The sequence below is a fragment of the Cervus canadensis genome, chromosome 7 (assembly GCF_019320065.1).
Source record: "Cervus canadensis isolate Bull #8, Minnesota chromosome 7, ASM1932006v1, whole genome shotgun sequence".
NCBI classification, from domain to species: Eukaryota; Metazoa; Chordata; class Mammalia; order Artiodactyla; family Cervidae; genus Cervus; species Cervus canadensis.
In genome coordinates this window covers 56,676,934-56,694,321 of record NC_057392.1, presented here as the reverse complement: position 1 = coordinate 56,694,321, position 17,388 = coordinate 56,676,934, and the positions used below count along the sequence as shown (strand labels likewise).

The 17,388-nt window shown below is 46.1% G+C and overlaps 1 long non-coding RNA gene across 1 annotated transcript; it reads left to right on the top strand.

Annotated features, from left to right (window-relative positions):
* Window positions 1-24: 24 nt before the first annotated feature.
* Window positions 25-17,203, top strand: LOC122444827. The gene is made up of 5 exons (XR_006270359.1): window positions 25-116; window positions 343-475; window positions 8,266-8,446; window positions 16,366-16,469; window positions 17,072-17,203. It is a non-coding gene; the product is annotated as an uncharacterized LOC122444827 (long non-coding RNA).
* The last annotated feature ends 185 nt before the right edge of the window (window positions 17,204-17,388 follow it).

Sequence of the window (17,388 nt, the reverse complement as noted above, 5' to 3'; positions counted from 1 at the left end):
TAATTTCCTTTCTCCTTTACTTTTAGGTGACCACGGGCTGTTTTCCTTCACAGTAAATAGACCACTTCTTACTTTAAAGATGTAGAAAAGCACAGAAAAGGGGCTGGAAGAGAGGGGTAAGGAATGAAGGCCAGCATTGGCCAAGACACTGCTCTTTCCATGACTTGCAGGTCTGTATGGGGTGATGGTGGTGGAGGGGACACTGTCTTAGGCATGTCACACCAGCAGGGTGTGTCTGTCCATTTCACACCACATTTAAAGTCATCCAGAGTTTGGCCTCTCATCTGTAAAATATGTAGAGTTTTCCAGTTTCCACAACTGAGAATTCTTTTCTGCCAGCAGGCAGTGAAGGTCCCGGGTCAGGACTGCAGCCAAGAAGCTTTCTGATGATGCTGAGACACCAAGGGGCCCTGGGTGTCTGGGCATTTGGGGAAGAAGCCGAACATGAGTGTCAGACAGCACTGAAGACCCTGAGGTCAGTGTCCATATCGGGCCATCTGCAGGCAAGCCAAAGGGGTACATGAGAAATTGAAGCTCAGAGATTTCCCCATGGTTTCCCATGGTAGTGAAGGCAGTGCCAATACCAAGAACCTTGTGTTCATACTTCATCTGACCCTTCACCAGTCATCTATTCTCTCTCGTCCTGGCTTGGTTCTTTAAGTTCCCTTCGGTTAGAATGAAATAATCCTGGTGAGGGGGCTCTCAAAGGTCTTTTATCTTTTCTTGTTTCCCTTTTAGTCCCTGACTCATTCATTTCATGACTGTCTGTTAAGCTCCTGCTATGTTGTCAGGCACTTCCCCTTGACTCTAGTCCTGAGCCTTACTTGGGAAGAAAGAGGACCTAAGAGACAGAAAGGGCTTAGAACTGTCCCTGTCCCTGATAGAGAAGGCTGGTCTCAGGCTTACTGTATATATTTTCACTCTGCTAGGTTGGGTGGATATGGAAGACAAAATCCTTGCCTTCTGAACCACATTCTCTGTGGAGGAAAACACGTGTGTGCACACACACGTGTCACAAGAAAACATTCTTGTTCTCTCTAATCTATATTCCTTCCAAAGAAGGGGAAACTGAGAGAGGACTTGTATTTGGGCATCATGATGGATCTAGGAGGGGTGCATGCTTGTAGGTAGGGGTTGGGGCACCATTGAGTTGTTCTGCCTACTTGAACAGGAAGGAAATAAGCTGGGTGGGAGGAATGGGGAAGACATGCAGAGACAGAATGCAGACGTTTGGCTGGGAGTGCACTGAGGAAGAGTAATAAGAGAGAAACTCCCAGAACAGGGCTGCCAAGCAAGGATTTGGAGAACAGGAATGCTTGCAAAGATGAGTAAGTACTTTGCTAGGACGGTGTTCACTATGAAGTCCCTGTTCTCTACCCTTCCTATGAGATAAATCATTTGTAAAGGCAGTTGTCCCCTATTTTGTGAGTGGATTCCTTTGGGGAACGCAGGCTGGTGCTGAGTTCAGCATCTGGGTTGATACAGGGTGAGTACGGAGAAGCCTGTGTGGGCAGAAGACTTAAAGACAGTTGGTTCCTGGGTTCCTTGCAAATAACATGAAGGAAAAGTGTTGTAGAAGAGATTGAAGCAATGCGGAAGGCAGGGGGCTAGAGGTGGGAAGAAGCGCAGAGAAGGACAGTTATACTGATTGAGGCATCACAGGGGAGGTGAGGTTTGGCCTGGGATGTGAGAGGAGAGTAGGGATCTGACACACAGATAAGCAAGACAAAGACAATCTAGGCAGAAGGAAAACAAAAGCACAGAAGGAGGACTACTCATGGTGAGCTTGGGGCCTTCAGTAGAAGAAAGTTATTTCTCCATGTTGGAAAGACTCGCTAAATGTAGCCTTCAGGGCATGAGTATTGAGGAGCTATGGAAGATGTGCGCTTCTTGTTGTTCTTGGTTTGGTTTTGACGGGGAAGGGGCTGGGATGCCTTTGATGCTAGCTTCCCCGAGTAAGGTTTTTTCATCAGAAGGGAGAGTCAGGGAAGGTCAGGCGGCAGAGACATTGTGTTGCTGTCCCCATGAGGAATCAGGTGTCTAGGGTGCCAAGTGAGGGGCTGAAGCCCAGGCCCCACCAGCCTAGCTGCGCAGTTCAGCAGAGCCACATGTCCTGCCTTTTCTCTAATTTGCAGAGAGGCTTGGTGCGGGCTGACAGAGGCCCTGGCTGCTGAGCTCATCCGTCTTTGAAGAGACTAAAGCCCCAGTGAAACAAGTGAGGGTTTATTGAGTGTTTGCTGAAAGCGCAAATGCAGGTGACGTAGAAAGAGACTGAAGTCAGGAGTAGCTGTGAGCCTGAGCATGTCTCTGCTCTTGGGCTACTGGGTACGGAGGAGGAAGCTTACTTCCTCCCCTCAGAGCATTTGCAACCCATGTAGGCTATAAAACAAACACTCAAAGCGATTAAGAGGCAATGAAAGACAGTGTAAAATTAAGTGTCAAGTTGTATAGAGCAGATTCTCAGGGCGTGAGAAGGGAGACCTCCTCCACGCTTTAAGAATCCAGGGAGGTTTCCGGGAGGGGAAGATGGGGCTTCCCAGTGGAGAGGAGAACCCAGGGCTGGAGGCTGGGCAGCAGGAGGCCTCTGAGTGTGAGCTTGGCCACTCCAATGCCGTTCCTATTCATGGCCAGGCATTATGATGAGTCACCTTTGTTTCTGAGAGACGGGGCATTTTTGGATGTTTAACTGGCTCAACACTTTACATTCCCTGAGACTTCAGTGTTGGCAGCTCACACTCGCCATGTTGCTCTGGGAACACATCATCCAAGCCGGCAGCTGACGCCTGATCTCTATTGCCAAGGCAAAGCTGGGGCTGAGTCAGGTACCTGTGTCTGGAAATTTTTAAGTTGGACTGCCTCTGACAAGCTGAGTGAACTGCACGTGATGCTGTGCGTAGCTGAGGCCATGGAGGAAGGGTCAGAGAATCTAGCCAGGCCCCCTGGCTTCAATCAAGTCCCTGCTTGGGGAGCCTCAGTTTACTTCATTTTTTCGGCCTCACTTTTCTCACCTATAAAATAAAAAAAAATTATGCTAGATTCTCTCCAAGCTGCCTTCCACCCAGTATTTTGTGATTTCATAATTAGTAAGCTCTTTCCATTTTATCAAATAGGTGCAAGATGGGAACAGATATTTACCAAGCCCTGACTTTGCTTTTCTCTCTGCTTTGGCTGTGAAGGGTGTGCTTGGGAGAAATTGTGATGCTGTGGATGGGGACAGAGGTTTTGCCAGGAGCAGGTTATGTGGATCCAGCCCTGGGAGTGTAGGCAGGTCACCCCATCTGCAGGCCTCCATTTTCTTATTGGTAAAAGAAGGAGGTTGGAAATGGTGTCTACAACCTTTTCTGTCTCTGCTACTGTGTTAAGGAAGTATTGTCAACTGAACAATTTGTATGTACTGCTTCATAACTGGGGTGGACCACCTCCTCAAGGCTGGCTTGGAAAATAACCATAGTAACAACTGATAAGCTTGGGAGAAAGCACAGGAGAGAAACCATGAGGTTAAGAGTAACAAGCAGACCATCCAGATGGAGTTGGAAGACCTGGGTCTATGTCTCTAGCCTCAGTTTCCTCTTCTGTAACACGGTACTAGCAATACCTATACCACTGGGTAGCGTAATCATTAAATGAAGAATTAATCATTAAATTAAATGAAGAATATGTGGAAATGCTTTGTGTATTTAGAATTGCTATGCAAAAAATGAATAGTTATTAGATAGTTACTGTAACACCCACTATTTAAAACACACACACACACACAAAACAACAACAAAATCCCCAGTTATATTATTTACTCGTCGGCTTCCTAGGAAGCAACAATTTGGGTCAGCAACTGTCTCCATGCTGCTAAGGATGGTAATATTTTAACACAAAAACTTAATAAAGGAGTTGGCTGGACTTTGCCCCCTGCCTAGAATTCTGCAGTGTCACAGTGGATTTCTGAGGAATTTTGATTGGATTTACTTGAAAAAGGAGGAGAAAGCCCCCATCCAAGATCCTGCTTTGATTGTTGCCTGTCATGAGAGGGCCGGTGGGAGGAAGAGAGGAGAAGCATGAGGACGCAGAGACAAAAGCGAGAAGCCTGTTCACTTCCTGTTGTATTTTGGGCAATGGATGCTTCACTTCATGCTTTTTAATGAGCTTGTAAAGAGGCTAATTTTGGTTCACCCACATTACTCTGGATCTGTTTTCTGCTGTGTCTGGTCAGAAGACACTGCTGTGGAATTCTTCACTGCTGTCCCAAAAGGGGAAGCTTTTCTGGGGACCCCTGGGAAGAACCTCAGGGAGGAAAAGCTTCCAATTCCATAAATGACCATGTGCTTCAAAGCCTGTCCAACTCACACAATTTTTGAGAGAATCAGTCCATTTTTAGAAATACTAGTCACCTCTTTATCTCTTGTTAACCAGTTTAGGGGGATAAAGTGGCACAATACCTTAGAAATTAGGGGGGTCCTAAGTGCTGGCCCCTCTCACCCATTTTCCAAACCTGCTGATGCCGGAATTACTTTCCAAAAGCAGATACCCCAAAGCCCTCCCTCTGCTTAAAAGCTTTCAAGGCCTCAGATTCCTCACTCGTAAAAAGGACATCATAACATAGTGCATAGGTTTTAACAGTTTAGAAGAAACATCTATTAAAAAATTAACCCAGTGTCAGTCACATAAGTTCTCAATGAATTATTGTTGTTCCTGCTTTAGAGTAACCTTGAAATTCCCTAAAATGGCATGTGAGGTCCTCCATGAAATGGTCCCAGCTTACTCATCCGTTTCCATTTCTGGTAAGCCTTTCAAGGACTCGGTCCACACACTGACTGGCTTCATCATCCCAACACACCTTGGACCCACCCTTTTCTGTATCCTACTCAGGCTCCTCCCTTGGCAGGAAGAGCTGCCTTTTTTCTCTCTCTAATGTGTGTGTGTGTGCTCAGGTACTCATTTGTGTCCAATTCTGTGACCCCATGGACTGTAGCCTGCCAGTCTCCTCTGTCCATGGGATTTCCCAGGCAAGAATACTGGAGTGGGTTGCCATGCCGTCCTCTAGGGATTGAACCAGTGTCTCCTGCTTGGCAGGTGGATTCTTTACCACTGAGCCACCTGGGGCCACCTCTTAAATGCACACCGCTGAAGTTACTTTTTCTCTCTCCTCTACTCCCATTGAGATTTAGATAACATTTACCCTAATACTTAACAACAGGCTGCCTCCTAAAATGGTTACCTGCATGTGCTTCATACCCACTCCCCTGCCTCATCTCTGGGACGGCAATTGATCCTCCTTAGACTCATCTTAATCATCTTCCTATCACTCAGGGAAAGTATTGTGCATAGTAGGAGATCAATAATATTGGATTGAGTTTAATGAAGACAGATTTAGAGAAGACCTCCTTGTTGGCCCTGAGATTCTACCACTGAGGGAAAGTTGATCCCCACTTTCAAATCTTCTAAAGAGCTACCAGTCACTGAGCACTTATCATGTGACAGACACTGTGTGGACTCATATGTTAACCCTCCTGAGATCCTTGTGAGGGTGCCGTCAACATCACTTTACGCTGGAGACTTGATTGCTCGAGGTCGCCCAGGTAGTAAGCTGTGGAGCCTGTACCAGAAACCAGAACCCTTGGTGAGCATCTCTCTGCTTCCTTGGAGTGTCTCTCCCACACTGTACTTGCCTGAATTTTCATCCTTTAGCACTTGTGAACAAAGTGAACTGTATGATATAAAACTGGTTTTTTGTTGCCTTGTTGTATTTTTTGATATTGTCCTGCTTCTCCAAGTATCAGTAGTTGTAGAGCACTATGATAATATGAATAAATAACCACTTGTTAAACACTTATGTATTTAGCACTTTATACAGACACACATACATTAATTCTATAAAGGAGATGTTATTAATCCCAATCTACAGGGAGTTTAATTGGGGACTTCCCAGGTGGTTCAGTGGTAAAGAATCCATCTGCCAATGCTGGAGAAGAGGATTTGATCCCTGGATGGAGAAGATCCCCTGGAGTAGGAAATGACAACCCACTCCAGTATTCTTGTCTGGGAAATCCCAAGGACAGAGGAACCTGGAGGGCTACAGTCCATGGGGTCACAAAGAGTCGGGCACGACTGAGCATCAACTTTGTTTTGTTTGTATTGGCAAGGAAGTACCGATAGTTTCTTTCATCTCTCTGACATATTCTCTTAACCCTAAACCCTTACATATCTTGTGAAGTGACAGGTAGTCCCTGGTTGCCTTCTTCCACTGGTGAAGGGAAACAGGAAGAGAAAGAAGGGGCAAGGGGCTGTACCAGAGAGACACTCAGGAGACAGACCTAAGTCAGCTGATGTGATGCTCCTTCCCCTCCATCTGGCAGTCCTCCGGGTATGGTCCTCAGATCACCCGGTTTAGACTCTCCTGAGTGCTTGTTAAAATGCATATTACTGGGCTCTGCCTCCCTGGTGGCTGAGACCATAAAGAATCCACCTTCAGCGCGGGAGACCTGGGTTCGATCCCTGGGTTGGGAAGATCCCCTAGAGGAGGGCATGACAACCCACTCCAGTATTCTTGCCTGGAGAATCCCCATGGACAGAGGAGCCTGGCAGGCTACAATCCATGGGATTACAAAGAGCTGGGCTCTACCTCAGACCCAGCCAGTCTGCCTCATTGGGGACAGAAGCCAGAAATTTGCACTTCAAACACATCCTGCAGGTGACTCACCTGGACTCTGAAATCTGAGCACCACGGCCTGGCTCCTGTCAGGGATCCCTTTCCACTGCAGCTGTTCCCAATGAAACTGCCATTTTCTTAAATTATTAGCATCCATAATAAAGAGAAACCATTCAAATTTTTCTTTTATTGTTTCCCAATATTGCCCCTGGTCCAAAGGCTGTTATGTAGTTTGACACATTGCTTATGTCTATTTCATGATGTTTAAAAGAAAAAGTTCCCTTCCCAGAATAGCTTTATTGCTTCCTATTATTTTTCTTTACAAATATCACCAGTTATAACTACATTGTCAGTTACTTAACATGGTTCTATGAAAAAGTGTATTCTGAATTTCAAACAACAATTTCATAAATAGATTTTCAGAACACAACATGTTCCTAAGTAGGGAACTGACTGTATTTTATGATTTTTGTAGTTATTTGTCTCTGAGGAAAAGATTTTTACAGTTAGCTCTAGAAGGATGTGAATTGGGAGACTCTGGGTTTTCCCAAATTGCCTTCTCTCAGAACTCTGGCTAGCTTCATAGCTTTCTTGATCTGCAGATTGTTTCTAGGTGTTCCTGGGAGCTTTACCAATTTGGGATATATAAACTACAGGTGTAGGAAATGGACTTTTTTTCTCATTTGTGCTTTTCTTCATTTAACAAATGCTTCTTGGGCACCTCAGTGTACAGATGTTTTGCTAGGCCCTGGGGATTCAGACAGGAGTCTTGCTCTCTGTTCTCATGGGCCTGAGTCTAGTAGTGGAGCAAAATTTGCCAACCACCCAGTGAAGGAATGGGCTTCCCCGGTGACTCAGCAGTAAGGAATCCACCTGCGATGCAGGAGACACAGGAGATGTGGGTTTGATCTCTGGGTCAGAGAGATCCCCTGGAGGAGCACATGGCAACCAGCTCCAGTATTCTTGTCAGGAATAGTTCATGGGGTCACAAGTTGGAGACAACAGAGCACGCATGCAGGAAAGGATTTGGTGTTGAGAAGGGTGCTGTGGGGTTAAGGTCTAAAGGGAAGGGAGTCAAGCAGTTAGTGGCGGAAGGATGAGAAAAATTCCACGCACCCACCAGGAGTTCTTCTTCTCCTTCTATATACTGGGAGGAGATATTCCGTTGCTTTGAGTGATCCCCATCTATGCTGGCTGAGCCATGCACACCAGCAGATGTTCCCTCGATATTTGTGACAACAGTAAAAACACTGTGCTAGGGTGTCAGGGCAGGCTGGAGGCAGAGAGAATAGACCAGGGCCATTGTTTAAGTGGGTGAAGGGCAGGAGATGCTAACTGAGAGGGTAAAGACCAGAAGGACCCTGCATTCTATGGCTTTGTAGGGGCTGGGAGCTCTGTTTATTTTTTCAAAGGGACTCTAAACACATATTCTTGCCACTTCCTCTTGGTCCCAATTTTGCCCTGGTATCTGTAAGAATAAAATGTGTCCCTTTTATATAGAGCATCTCTGCAGATGCTTGATGACAGCTTCTGTGTTCTTCCTCCTTTCCTCCCCAGTACATTCACTGATCATTCATTCTGGTGTCCATCCAATACGTATTTAGTAACTGAACGCTCTTTACAAGCCTTTTTCCAGAGACTCTGCTAGGTGCTGGGGGTATTGGAAATGAAGAATGGACCTGTGTTTAATGAGAGGACTGACATGTGGACAGCTGATGACACCACGACCTCACAAATGATCTGGAAGAGAGAGGCATTCAGCTGAGGTCTGTGGGTGGAAGAGGACAATAAGAAGACTTCTCTGAGGTAGGTGATGATGCCTTATCTGTGTCTTCAGAGCTAGCTAGGACATTCCATCTGTCCTTCTGTGACACGTGGGACCTACTGACAACTGCAAGCAGGGGTGGTCCCAGGGCCCTAACTAGTAGTGTGCTTGAGACAATGGTGTGCATCTCTTCCCAGTTCTCTGCTCAGCGACATCATGTTGGTAGTTTGAAATCAGTCACAGTGGGAGTATTTATACCACTGAACTCTGCAAATGCTATAAGTCAGGCACCTTTGCCCCAACGCCACCAGCACTGGTTGTCAAATGTTTGCTAGCACGTAGCTGGCCCTCCTATACTTCACACATTGTAGAAACTAACACAGGGGTGAGGAAGAGACTCAGCTCAGTTTCTGGTTCTACTGTGTGGATGGTATGCCTACCTTCCCACCCTTACCTCTCCAGGCTTCTGGGTAAATACTCCCTTTGGACCCTCAGAGTGACCCCTGCCCTCCATTGGGCCTCTCAACAGAAGCCCAAGCAAGTCTCCAGGAGTGATGGGGTGTGCCACTGTGTTGAGAACCAAGAAGCTGGTTTCTGATAACAGGTCTCCTAAGGGCGGTGAGGCTAAAAAGGCAGAGACTTCTGTTCACCCAGCTCTTCTCAGATATTTCCGCTCCCCCGCCCCCTGCCAGAAATATCATGTCAATGCATGGCAAACTTGTGTCTTCCTTCTTAGGTCTCAAGGCAAAGCTTGAAGTGCATACTGTGAGCTGGATTTCTTTACTGTCTTATCCTTGATCATTAACACTGATAGAAAGTTTGGACTTCAACTCTATGATCTTTTCATGATCATTTAGTATAGAAATAAACAGCAGAAATGTGCTATTTGCATGTGTGCTCAGTCATGCCCAACTCTTTGCAACTGCATGGACTATAGCCCACCAGGCTCCTCTGTCCATGGAATTTTTCAGGCAAGAATACTAGAGTGGGTTGCCATTTCCTCCTCCCAGGGATCTTCCTGACCCAGGGATCCAACCTGCATCTCCTACATTTGCAGGCAGATTCTTTACCATTAAGTCACCTGGGACGCCCTGTATGCTATTTACTTTTGCTTCTGAGTGGTGAGTGGGGATGGAGAAAATTTCCCAAAGTGAGCTCCAAAGCCTGAGTTGCTGCATAAGCATCATTGTGCTACCTTGTTCTAGGTGACTGTCTGCTGCTTGTATTAAATTCAAAACAAAAATATATTTGGAGATTTTCTTCCTCAGCCTGGGTTTTGGTGTTACCTCATCTCTGCAGCATCAAAAAAAGAGGTGGTGAGAACAGGAGCTCAGCCAGTTCTCCATCCATCCACAAAGTCAGAGTCAGCTTATTTTGTTGGATTCTGGATGCTGGTTTTTCTGTTCTCTTCTGCTGACAATTAGATTTAATAGTCATTTAAGAGATTGATTTATAACTTTTAGCCCTATGCAGTTGCATATTTAATTTCTGGTCTTGTCTAGAGTCTCAAAGATATTGAGAAGAATGGAAGGGGGAGAGGGAAACCCACGTCGTGTGCCAGCATTCTCCCATGGGTTGTGTCATTTCATCCTCACAGTAGCCCTTCAAGGGGCGCCAGGACCCAGATGCTCTGGGGAGTTAAATGAGGTGCCCAAGGTCACAGAGCTGGAGTGGCAGTGGGTAGGAGGCAGGTACGGCTCTGTCAGACATGGGGACCCAGGCTCCTTTCACCTCACTGCTTGTGTCCTACTCTTTGTGACCCAATGGACTGTAGCCCACCAGGCTTCTCTCTCTGTCCATGGGGATTTTCCAGGCAGGAATACTGGAGTGGGTGGCCATCCCCTCCTCCAGGGGATCTTCCAGACCCAGGAATTGAACCAGGGTCTCCTGCATTGCAGGTGGATTCTTTACAAGCTGAACTACCAGGGAAGCCCTCATGATCACCAGATGTCTTCAAATTCCAGGGAAGATGAGGCCAAACCACACTTTTTCACAAACCAAGAGGTGTGTCTTGATCTTGTTCAGTGACGGTGTGCCCAGGGGATGTCTTGCAGGCAGTGTCCTCCTGGGCTGTGGTCAGAGAGGGTCCCTCAGGTCTGGGTCCCTACAGGGATGCAGAGTTGTCCCTGTGGTTGTGAAGCAGAGAGAACCAGCCCAAGCGCAGCTGGAAGGAGAGTGATGGAGGCAATCACAGTGGTTACAACTGAAACAAACCCATTGCCTTCTGTGTACCACTCCCCGTTCTGGGCCATGCAAAGAAACTATTATTCTACCATACATTTCACAGCTGAAGAAACAGTTTCAGAGAGCCTGCATGACTGGGTCAGTGTCACACAGCCACGCTTACACCTGGGGTTTAAACCTGAGACTGTGATGCTCTAAAAGCTGTGCTTTTTCCATCACATGACCCATCTTCTGAAGGCACATTTGAGGTCCATTTTCTTTTTCTCTCCTATCCATTTATTCATTTATTGTTTTCCCACTTGAATTTATTTTTATTTTATTTTTAGATTCTCGTTAGTTATCTGTTTTACATATACTAGTATATATATTTCAGTCCCAATCTTCCAATTCATCCCACCCCACCTTTCTCCTCTTGGTGTCCATATATTTGTTTTCGATGTCTGTGTCTCTATTTCTGCTTTGCCAATAAGTTCATCTGTACAATTTTTCTGGATTCCACATACATGTAGGCCTATCCCTTCTCCAGCAGATCTTCCCAACCCAGGAATCGAATCAGGGTCTCCTGCATTGCAGGCAGATTTTTTACCAACTAAACTACCAGGGAAGCCCGTTAATATACAATATTTGTTTTTCTCTTTCTGACTTACTTTACTGTGTGTGACAGTCTCTAGGTTCATCCACATCTCTGCAAATGGTACAATTTTGTTCCTACTTATAGCTGAGTAATATTCCATTGTATATATGTGTCACATCTTCCTTATCTACTTCTCAGTTGGTGGACATTTAGGTTGCTTCTGTGTCCTGACTATCATAATACTGCTGCTATGAACCTTGGGATTTATGTATCTTTGGGAATTATGGTGTTCTCCAGGAGTATGCCCACAAGTGGGGTTGCTGGGTCATATGATGGTTCTATTTTTAGTTTTTAAAGGAACCGCCACACTGTTCTCCATAGTGGCTGCACCAGTCCACATTCCCACCAACATAAGCCCCTCCATTCCATGTTGTTGTACAGTATCCACTTTTCATCACCCATCACAATTTGTTTTCTAAAACAGAACATTTCATTACGTTTAAGTACAGAATTGCATGTGGCTGTTCATCTCCCTAAAAATAGAGCCTGGGAGGTGATCTTTTTAGACAGGGTCTAATTGTATACCCCTAAATATCGGATTCTATGGCATTAAATGGAACATTCAGACTATTAATTCCAACTCAGCATGTCCCAGACTCAGCTTGTCTCTTTGTGTTTCATAAATTTGCTTTTCCATTTGCAGTCCTTTCCATAGAGATTGGCTCCCACTCTCTGCAAAGCCACCCAAGCCAGAAACTTCAGGATCAGTTGGACTTTCCCTTTCCAGCGCCCCCTCCCATCTTCAGTCCCTCAGCAATGACAGTTTATTTGTCTTGCTTACTCACTGATTTCCAAACCTGCTGCCAGAGAGCAGATTCCTTATGACTCCACTCCCTGCCTTTAGACTCCCATCCTCTCTTCTAGGATGACTGTCCCAGCCATTTTCCCGCTACCATCTAGTACCAATCCAGTCCATACCTACTGCCCTGAAGCCAGAGAGAGCTTCCCAAAATGCAGATCTGATCATGTCACTCTCTCCTGTGATTTTTCTTTCTTTCTTTTTTTTAACAATTTCCCCAATACTTTCAACATAAGATCGTAAATTCCTTTCCCCGTCTTTTAAGACCTTTTGTGACTTGGTTCCTACTTTGCTTGTTCTGACTCATTTCTCACCTCTGCCCACTCCTGTCTACACTCCAGATGTTCTGAAGCACTACATTAGGAGCTTTAAGTAGTTACTGGTCCTTGCCATGCCCCTAAAAATATATTTTATACCTTTCTTTCTCAGGTGAAGAATCTGAGTCTCGAATCTCACAGCTAATAAGTAGCAAAATCTAACTTTAGAGACAAGTCTCACTGTCAGTGAAGACCAGGGTGTTTTTGACAGACTTTGGGCAGCCTGGCATACTTTGTGGAGTTTGCCAGGCCTGCGGTATGGGAGAGAGGGGAGACCGAACCTCTCCTGCCCGGAAAGTCCTGACATCATCTGGCCATAGGCCTCTCCTTTCTTTCTGACCCATATGATTTTGCAGATATGAGGGGTGACTGAGCCCCCAAATTAATAATCACTTCAAAGCTCACTGTGGCCAAGGAGAAGGCATACTATTCATGTGAGCTGTACTCAGTCCCCATTGCTTAAGTTTAATCAGACTAATGAACCAGCTGGCTTCCTTTCTGAAGAGATTTCTGCTGTTTCCAGTACTGAACAACAGCACAGCGGGATCTGAAAGGGAGAAGGAAGAACATCCAGCTGGGGAGAAAGGACATCCTCCAAGTTAGCCAGCTGATGGGTTGGCTGTACTGGGGAAGGTAGGACAGGGTGGGTGGGAACTTGGTGGGGTCCAGTCTAGGCCTGTCACCTCCAGGCAAATGTTCCCAGGGATGGGGAGGGTGTTTTTAAAGTGTGGAAGATGACAGGTCTAGGTAACTCAGAGGACAGTGCCTTCAGAGGAGAGCAGGGAGTAAAGGAACTTGATCCCAATAATGTATTCATTTGTCTAGCATTTATTGATGCCACTGTATGCATGGTCTATTGTAAACACTGATGATAGAACAATGAACCCAACATGGATTCTGCTCTAAAAGTCAGGGCAGTCACCTGCAGATATTTTAAAGCTGTAGAATCTTTTGTTCCAAGGAAACCTTACAGAGAAGCCCAACAGTGAAGGAAAAGCAAAGCTCTAGGCAGCGTCTGATGGGCTCTTCCGAGCTCTAGGGATGCACAGAGTGCAGTGGATTGTGCTGGGCTGCCGAGCAGGAATGACCCAGGGGCAGGGGACCCAGGCGTTGTCTTCCAACATGTGATGTAGGTCTTGGGGAAGAAGGGTCTGACCTATCCATGGTGGTTCTGCATAGTCAAGAGTCTGTTATTAAATGGCCAAAAACCAACCCACGCCTCTAAGTCACCAAACTGAAGAAAGAATGGGGAAATGGATGGCCTTCACGAAGAGCTGGAACCAGGGATTCGAAGCTGCCTGATCTTGGTCCCTTTTCTTCCTCCTCCTCCTCCTCTCTCTCTCCTCCCCCGGCACTTCTAAGGGAGCCCCCACCCACAGGCCTGGCTGCAGTGAGTGACTATGAACATGTGAATGGCCATGTGCCATGCCCTGAGGCAACACCCACTGACATCCCTGATGAGACCATGCTGGTCCCCTGACTTAAGGGTAGTCAAACAGTCTGGAGGCTGGTCAGGGCCTATAACTTAGGCTTGGATTACAAAGAAAAGCTGGGAGCCAAGGGACACAGAGAAGTTGCCCATTATCTCTAGAGAAGAGAGAAAAATTTATGTAGATTTGGCATCTGAGATGGCCATTATGGGTTGGATGACCAAATGTATCAGTTCACCCTGGGGAATCCCAGTGTGCCTCAGGTTAGTTATGACTAGGGCCTCTTTTCACTCTCATAAATACTCTGGCTTGGATGAAACACTATTCAATCACTCGAATTATGGACCATATTAGGTGGTGGAGTGGGAGATGAAAAGGGATGAGAGAGAACACAGGATCAGGCCTGGAAAAGCGTTGCAGGCCAGGCATAAGAGTTTGGATTTTTATGCTGAAGACAAGGGGGATTTTTAACATGGAATGTACAAGATCAACTTTTGCCATTACAAAGATCACTCTTATAAAGTGTGGACAGCAGATGAGAGACAGGCTAAAGAGCTGAAGGTGATCAGCTGACTGAACACTCCAGGCAAGAGGCAGGGTGGTCTGAATTAAACAAGTGACTTTAGAGATGAGAAAAGCAGCTGTGTTCAAGGGCTATCCAGGAGGAAGATTTGAAAGGATTTGGGAGACTGATTAAATTTGGGGGGTGAGGGAGAGAAAGGTGTTAAGGGTGAATTTTTCTGCATTTCACCAGGAAATGGCTGCTGGTGGCAGGAATAGTGTCTGTGGCTTTGAACGTGCTGGTTTTGAAGGTCATCAGAGTGGTCACGGAGTGATCAGGGTGTAATTAGAGAGATGCTGGATGGGAAGTGGTTGTTGAGGGTGGTGGGGGGCAGGGAGCTTCATTTGTGGGAGTGGAGGATGGGTAGGGTGAGGAGCAGGAAGTGGGAGGGAGGACAGGTGAGGCTAACACCCAGAGCTATCTGTGCTTCTGTGTCTCATGTTTGCTTTGCATTCTGCTTATTTTTCTTCTCACCATTCCCCACCACAGACTGTATACTCTGTTTGAGGCCTGGAACCTTTTAAACCTTGAATCATCTCCCACGGTGCTTTTGTGTAGCAGCTTGTTTGTGTATATTTGGTACTACATGATGGGAAAAAAAAAATTAAAGGCCCATAAAATTGACCACCAGATCTCTGATGACCTTGGGGGAGTGTTTTCCCATGGTGTGTTGGGGCAGACGTCAGACTCCAGTGGTACATGGAACGGGGGATGAAGGAAAAGCAAACCCGTAACTGAAGCTACAATCCAGGCTGCCTCACTTTCCACTAGCCCATCTTCTCCTTTTTCGTTTGGATGGCAGTGTAAGTTTTAATTATCTTTGAAAGAAGGGCTTGAGATACTTAGTCATTGGGAGCACTGAGTGTAAATGGGGGAATTAGCATGTCTGGTATGTCTTCCCTTTAAGTCCAATGCCCCTAGAAAAATTACAGTAACAGGAAGAACTGTACTGTTTGAATCCCAGCTTTGTGCTTGGGAAGGGCACCATTTAGATAGCTCAGAATAATTTGGAATTTGAAATCAGATCAGATTTCAGATTGGAGCCATTATCTGGCTCTGTTTTTTACTTATCTAATAACTTTGTAAACTTTGTAAAATATCAACATCTCTGAATCTTGATTTGCTCAACAGAAAAGTGGGGATATTAATGACTGTCTCTCAGGCTGCAGATCAGATTCAATGGGTGGGGGAAACTGAAGCTCAGAGAAGTTTTATATAACATTCCCAAGTCATTTCACTAGTAAGTGATGGACCTGGGATTCCAACCCAGGGCTCACAAGTTTTGATGCTTTTGTACTCATACTTTCTAGGGCACTCTGCTGTCTGGCACATGACCTCAGCTCTTTTTTGTACGGAAGCAAGTCATAAATAACTAGATAAATGCCTGGACCAAGAATATGCAAAGTTCCCTTCCCTACTCTCATTGTCCTTGGGATCTTAAGAAACCACCATGCTTATTGCTGAAGCTTTTCATTAAATGGGGGAAAAAATGGTATGGCCTACTGCACAGTCTAATTGTGAGGGTCACACTCATTAATGTCAGCAAAGGTACCCAACTGAGTATTCACATAGAAGGTGCGAATTAAATGGTAACTAAAGCTGATTCCATCTTTGAGACTGGGGATAACTCTTCCAACAAGCTTTACTGGTAGTGACAATAATTGTAATGATAGAGGCAGTTGTAGTAAGAGCACTGTTAGGTAACATTTGTAGAACACTGGAAAATCTTCAAGTGCCAGAAAATAATTCTCATTTAAATAATCTCATTTAAATTTCCAACAACTCTCTAACAGATATCATTATTTATTACTATTTTTACAGATTAAGGTAGAAAGGCATAAAGAAAGAGGATAAGTCACTTCCCCAAAGTCATTTAGCCTTATGTGGCAGAGTAGAGATCAAGTCCTGGGCTCAGGGATTTAGTGAAGACTCCACTCCCGTTGGATGCCAACACATGGATCCCAAAATTTGGTTGGAATTTATTCCCATGAAGGGTCTTGTAAGCTAAGAAGAAAATAAAAATGTACTTTCCAGGAAACACCATGACTGCAGAAGATGCAGACCCAACTGGCTCTCTGGCTCAGCTTCTGGGATGTGACCCTGGGCTTTCGAAGACAGTGCCAGCAGCTGGGACAGAGGTGAGGTCACTGTTAGCAAGCCATCATCTCTCAAGGGCTCCTGAGCACCAGCCTGAGCTTACACGGCCCCCTGACCTGCCCTTATTGCTGAGACCAAGGGGAAGGAGAGAGAGAGAGAGAGAGAGAGAGAGACCTGGGCTAAAGGCTGGTGGGAGACACAGTCAGAAGAGAGAGAAGTGCAGCAACGAAACCCGCTGAGGGGGCCTGGCAGGGAGGCTGTCAGCCTGTTCATCTGTATGCTCGGGGCTGAGGCTATGGCGGAAGGCACCACCCGGGCAGTCATTTGCACAAATGCATCTGTCAAACCCTGCAGGCACCGGTTCCAGCTTTCAGGGGCTCTGATCCCATTCCCTGCTGGCCCTTGTCCTCTGCCCCCACAGTGAGATTGGCCTGTGTGTGTGTGGTGTGTGATGTGCCCACATTAAAGGGGCAGAAAGACAGAAGCCCTGGTGTCCATCTGCAGCGGGAGCTCAGCCCAGGACAGTGTCCTCTCTCTCTCTCTCCCTGTAGCTGCTCTGAAGTCCTCTCCCCCAGACTGCTGGCAAAGCTGCAGAGCTTCTGACTCAGTGACATTTTACAGGATCACTGTGTTCTTTCTTCAGAGCCATTTGAGATGGAAGTGGGAACAGGAAGCCCACTGTCTCAGAGGACAGGACCAGGGATGGTGCTCCCCAAGTGACGGAGGGCTGCAGGGAGTCAGAACAGTGGGGGAGTGATGGGAGGAGCCAACACCCTTGTGTTCCAGCCTGGCATCAGGTACTATCACATGTTGTCTTTTCTTTTAACCCCCTCAGTAATACCAGGACGTGGGTAAAATTACGCCCATTTACAGGGAGAGGAAGTTGAAGCTGAGAGAGAGAAAAGTGATTTACCTAAGGTCATTCAGTGAGTGGGAGGCCTCAATAATCTTTAACACCAG